Source organism: Panulirus ornatus, chromosome 12 (assembly GCF_036320965.1).
Source record: "Panulirus ornatus isolate Po-2019 chromosome 12, ASM3632096v1, whole genome shotgun sequence".
In the NCBI taxonomy this organism is placed as follows: Eukaryota; Metazoa; Arthropoda; class Malacostraca; order Decapoda; family Palinuridae; genus Panulirus; species Panulirus ornatus.
This window is the reverse complement of record NC_092235.1, coordinates 15,625,898-15,631,897: the sequence shown is the minus strand read 5'-3', so window position 1 is coordinate 15,631,897 and position 6,000 is coordinate 15,625,898. Positions and strand designations below refer to the sequence as shown.

The following is a 6,000-nucleotide window of genomic DNA, read 5'->3' as shown; positions in this document are numbered from 1 at the left end:
AGTCTTGCTCCTGCCTTATGTAAGGTGAGGCTGGGGCAGGAGGGACGGGCTGGGGTTAAGCTGGGGAGGAGGGCAGGGCTGGGGTAGGATGGCAAGGCTGGGGTACGCTGTGGGAGGAGGGCAGGTCTGGGGGAGGAGGGCAGGGCTGGGAGTATGCTGGGGGAGGAGGGCAGGGCTTGGCTAGGCTGTTGGAAGAGGGCAGTGCTGGTTTCGGCAGAGGAGGGGAGGTCTGGGTAAGGACATATAGATCAGCATTGTCAGTGTTTCTCTATATCTTCCTCTGCCTTTGTCTTAACCATGTTTCCTGGGGCGTGATGATGAAGCAGTTATCTCTCGGTGGCTGCCGTCGGGCCAGAGGGCGCCGCCCTTCCTTGTGGTCTGGTCTGCAACTGTTGTATGTTCCTGTTGGGGTGAGGAGCCTGTATGTCCGATTGGTGGATATTGATGAGTTGAAGTTCTTTGTGTTCCATATATTCCAGATACTCTCTGGACTGGTTTTAAGGTCATGTGGTGGAGGTGATCTCTCGGTTCGTCTTTCATTGTGGCGTCGTCTTCTGCCTTACGTACAGACCTTGGCTGGGTCGACTTTGAGCCTTGATGAAGGCCTATATATCTCTCTAGCTATATGAGTATTTCCTTCTGGATTTATGAGTATTTCTCATAAGAAAATGTGTCTGCTGACTGTGCATGTGTGTACAGAATGGACAGGACCATTTCTCCTGAGCACCTCTGAAAGGTATACACACACACACACACACACGTCCTTACACTCGCTCTAGTCTTGAGCCTGTATTTCCATCGCCATTCATCCACTACCACAGTCTGCCTGCCCCACTTTTATGCCCCCTCTGTACCTTCTCATCGAGGCCATCATGTCTGCAAAATCATCCTCCCTAAAGGGCCAGTCCCTCTCCCAACTATGTGCCTCTTGTGTTCAGCCGATCCCCTTAGTTTCACATCTCTTCTTCATGTCTTCTTTGATTTTTGCTTTGCCTTCACGTACTTAATGGACTTTGTCTCGACCCCATATGTAATATTCTTTCTTGGGTTACTACGTATAGCTCGCTCGTGTAACAGAATATGCAGATAAAACCCACACGTCTTACGGATTTGTATTCTTTCTGAATATTCCAATACGGTATCGGACCATCGTGGACCTTTCTCACTTGGTTCGTACCAGTTGCGGAGGGTCCGCGACGGGCCGAAACTCTCCTGGAGTAATGAGAAATTGAGTCACAGAGAAGCGAGGTTTTTATCATCATACACACTCCCGGCAGATCCTCGCGCCGGTGTGTATGTTGGTGGACAGTGTCCTCTCCATCAACACACCAGACCTGGAGACTGAAGCAGGTTCCCACGTGCCACACCCACACTGGCAACTGCCTTCTGTAACTATCCCTGGTGCTTTAAACTTACAGGTCTTGAAGCTTACAGGTCTTCCTTAAGCTACAGGTCTTCTTCAACCATACAGACCTTCCTTAAGCTGCATGTCTTTTTAAAGCTTTTAAGTCCTTTTTTAAGCTTTCGGGTCTTCCTTTTTGTAAAACGTGTATGTCTTTCTACCCCTACCACATTAATGGACAAGTCTTTCTTCTCCTCCACTATCACGAACAGGCGTGTTAGGGAGCCAGTGGTCTGCTGCTGTGGTATCCCTCCACAACTGCCAGGGATAACCACATCATCCAGTCCTCTCCCGCAATGGTAGACGTAGTTGCCTCAGAGATGTGAAGTTCCCGAGCCGGCTGCTGCCTCCTCCCTCACTATATGGAAGCGAGGAACTCAGAGGCTAATGTTTTTAAACTTGGGATGAGGCGAAGTCCTTTTCCTCAGAGAGGATCCGTTAACTTGTGGGATAACTCGGCTAGAAGTGGAGCAGCCACGCCATAGACGGCCCGTAGGAACAGACCAGGGCTATATCTCGCGTCGGGTCCTCGAATAACGGTATCTGCTGCTCCTCTGGTAGTCCCGGAAAATGATATGCTGGCCTTACTGCCTCGTTATCTCGTTGCTTTCCCACCGTTCCCGCACTGGACCCACGCGTTTTTGATCTCTTCCACCATCGTGAAGACCCTATAGAAGGGACTGGTTGGTGTGTGGCTGTTGTCTCCATTCCTTTACGTGTCTTTGTGTTGCCCCACACACGAGAGGCCGCCCTGTTCGACTGCATCAGCGCATTTCTGTTGATCGTTCGCTTTGACGTCCCTCTTGGTCGTGTGGGATGTATGAGACTCCCAGACAGCAAGTAGTTCCTTCCTCTGCTGCTTCAGCCTTTGCTTGGCCTCCCAACTTCCTACTCCCCTCCCCCATTCTGCTGGTCCTTTGACCTGGCCGTTAAAGAGGTCAGGGTCAGAGGTCAGGCCTTCATACTCAAGGGGTCGTTACCGTCTTGCTCAGGGACGTACCGTCGTGTTGAAGGATCGTACCGTCGTGATGAAGGATTGTACCGTCGTGTTGAAGGGTCGAACCGTCGTGTTGAAGGATCGTACCGTCGTGTTGAAGGATCGTACCGTCGTGTTGAAGGGTCGAACCGTCGTGTTGAAGGATCGTACCGTCGTGTTGAAGGGTTGTACCGTCGTGGTGAAGGATCACACCGTCGTGTTGAAGGATCGTACCGTCGTGTTGAAGGGTCGAACCGTCGTGTTGAAGGATCGTATCGTCGTGATGAAGGATCGTAGAGTCGTGTTGAAGGATCGTACCGTCTTGTTGAAGGGTCGAACCGTCGTGTTGAAGGATCGTACCGTCGTGATGAAGGATCGTACCGTCGTGATGAAGGATCGTACCGTCGTGTTGAAGGATCGTACCGTCGTGTTGAAGGGTCGAACCGTCGTGTTGAAGGATCGTACCGTCGTGTTGAAGGGTTGTACCGTCGTGTTGAAGGATGACACCGTCGTGTTGAAGGATCGTACCGTCGTGATGAAGGATCGTACCGTCGTGCTGAAGGATCGTACCGTCGTGTTGAAGGGTCGTACCGTCGTGTTGAAGGATCTTACCGTCGTGACGAAGGATCGTACCGTCGTGTTGAAGGATCGTACCGTCGTGATGAAGGATTGTACCGTCGTGTTGAAGGGTCGAACCGTCGTGTTGAAGGATCGTACCGTCGTGTTGAAGGATCGTACCGTCGTGTTGAAGGGTCGAACCGTCGTGTTGAAGGATCGTACCGTCGTGACGAAGGATCGTACCGTCGTGTTGAAGGATCGTACCGTCGTGTTGAAGGATCGTACCGTCATGTTGAAGGATCGTACCGTCGTGTTGAAGGGTAAAACCGTCGTGTTGAAGGATTGTACCGTCATGTTGAAGGATTGTACCGTCGTGTTGAAGGATTGTACCGTCATGTTGAAGGATCGTACCGTCGTGTTGAATGATCCTACCGTCGTGATGAAGGATCGTACCGTCGTGTTGAAGGATCGTACCGTCGTGATGAAGGATCGTACCGTCGTGTTGAAGGGTCGCACCGTCATGTTGAAGGATCGTACCGTCGTGTTGAAGGATCGTACCGTCGTGATGAAGGATCGTACCGTCTTGCTGTCGGTACTATATGACCTCTCTCTCTCTCTCTCTCTCTCTCTCTCTCTCTCTCTCTCTCTCTCTCTCTCTCTCTCTCTCCCCCCGTATTAACCCAGCAGTCATTAACAGCCCTTCCCTTTAACGAGGTTATTGTCTCCCCCAATACAACTAGGACAGTCGTACGTCTGACTCCTGATTAGAAAAAATCCAAACATCCAGATTTATCATTTTTTCTGGACATATAACAATGGCAGGTCGGGCGGTGAGGCAAAATGTTGACTATAGTTTCAAAAACCCGTATGAGCGAGGAGGCTGGACGTAATGGCCATAGTGTTATGTGCTGCTGGTGCTGGCCAGAATACATTGAACTGGTGAGTGTGTGTCGCAATGATGCGCTTGGGATTGGACGGTGGGCTGATGGTCATGATTGGGAAGCCGTTCTCATTGTGTGATAATTATTGTTTACTGGTCGTGAGTTATTGTGGCACGGAGGGTTTATGTGTGTGTGTCTGTGTGTCTGGGCGGCTCCGTCTGTTGTGGGTGGTGGAGAGGGCGCTCGCGCTCGCTCGCTCGCTCTTGGGCTCCGTCTATCGTGTGAGTATGGTATGTCGTTGTTGAAGGCCGACACAGACACGCAGTCTCTCTCTCTCTCTCTCTCTCTCTCTCTCTCTCTCTCTCTCTCTCTCTCTCTCTCTCTCTCTCTCTCTCTCTCTCTCTCTCTCTCAATCGATCAATCAATCAATCAATCAATCACGATTTGGAACGATCCCTTAAAAAAAAAATGTGCTTTCAGATCTCATACGTCAATTCTGTCCCCCTTCCCCCGTCTCCTGTGTGGTCTCATCTGCCGATATTGTCGTCGGCCGATGATATCGGTTTGGTCGATGTTATCGGGTCGCCTGTGTGTGTGTGTGTGTGTGTGTGTGTGTGTGTGTGTGTGTGTGTATACTGCCAGTCCTTCTCACATGTGAAGTCGACCCATTCCGTGTGTAGTGTCACCGATGTGACACTTGCTGTGTACAACCTTGTCTGCCACAGTTGGGCATTGGGCGGTGTGCCAGCGGGGAGGGAGCTTTCCCCAGTTGCCCCCCTCCATCCCATGTCCCCGTGGGTGTGGGTGATCGTGCCTGACGCCCACTCATGACCCCGTGGGTGTGGGTGATCGTGCCTGACACCCACTCATGTCCCCGTGGGTGTGGGTGATCCTGCCTGACGCCCACTCATGTCCCCGTGGGTGTGGGTGATCCTGCCTGACGCCCACTCATGTCCCCGTGGGTGTGGGTGATCGTGCCTGACACCCACTCATGTCCCCGTGGGTGTGGGTGATCGTGCCTGACGCCCACTCATGTCCCCGTGGGTGTGGGTGATCGTGCCTGACGCCCTCCCATGACCCCGTGGGTGTGGGTGATCGTGCCTGACGCCCACTCATGTCCCCGTGGGTGTGGGTGATCGTGCCTGACGCCCACTCATGACCCCGTGGGTGTGGGTGATCCTGCCTGACGCCCACTCATGTCCCCGTGGGTGTGGGTGATCGTGCCTGACGCCCTCCATGACCCCGTGGGTGTGGGTGATCGTGCCTGACGCCCACTCATGACCCCGTGGGTGTGGGTGATCGTGCCTGACGCCCACTCATGCATGACCCCGGGCAGCGCCTGGCGCCGTCTCTCCATATCCAGCGCCACCTGCCCACGTCAGAGATGGTATATATGATATTTTGTTAATATTCCTGCATGTGACCTCCTGGTGGGTGCATGGTGGAATGATCCATAAGCATGACGGTACGACCCGTGGGTATGGCGGCTCGACCTTTGACCTGATCCGCCCAAGGGTCAGGTCAAAGGCCAGGCCATCATTCCCAAGGGTCGTGCTGTCGTGGTCTTTTGAGGGTTTATGTTTACAATAAACAGAAGACCATTTGATGTATGTTGTTGTTATTGTTGTCGTTGTCGTTATTATTATTATTATTATTATTATTATTATTATTATTATTATTAATATTATTATTGTGTTGAATCCTTTTCATTAATAGTCGGGATTGATTCACTTGTTGATGGTTTCTGATTCGCCTTCTTTTCTTTCTCTTTTCCAGAAGTGTATTTCCCAGTATCTCCAGAGACGTCCTCCCACACAGCTTCTCTCCCCAGAGCCGAGGACTCTATGTAGTAAAGGTGAGGATAGAGGCATCATGGCCGTGATGCAGGCAGTGGCTCATGTTGTAGAATATCACGTACTGCCAAGGAGGAAGTCAGCCATTCAAAGGTCTGGTCTGACTCCCCGTCGTGGTCATAGGGTCGAACCCTCTTGCTCAAAGAGTCAAACCATCTTTCTCAGATGGTTGTATGGTCTTGCTCAAAGAGTCAAACCATCTTTCTCAGATGGTTGTATGGTCTTGCTCATAGGGTCGAACCGTCATACTCAGAGAGTCGAACCATCTTTCTCAGAAGGTCATACCTTCTTGCTCTGAGGGTCGAACCGTCTTGCTCAAAGGGGTCGAAC

The 6,000-nt window shown here is 51.7% G+C and overlaps 1 protein-coding gene across 6 annotated transcripts in view; it reads left to right on the top strand.

The window, feature by feature from the left end:
• LOC139751795 (uncharacterized) overlaps positions 1 to 6,000 on the top strand; it is a 1,071,207-nt gene that overhangs the window by 428,578 nt on the left and 636,629 nt on the right. For all 6 annotated transcript variants that reach the window (XM_071667340.1, XM_071667334.1, XM_071667342.1 and 3 more), the window contains exon 2: positions 5,594 to 5,672. The gene's annotated coding sequence lies outside the window, so the exon portion shown is untranslated. The remainder of the gene's footprint in view (positions 1 to 5,593; positions 5,673 to 6,000) is intronic.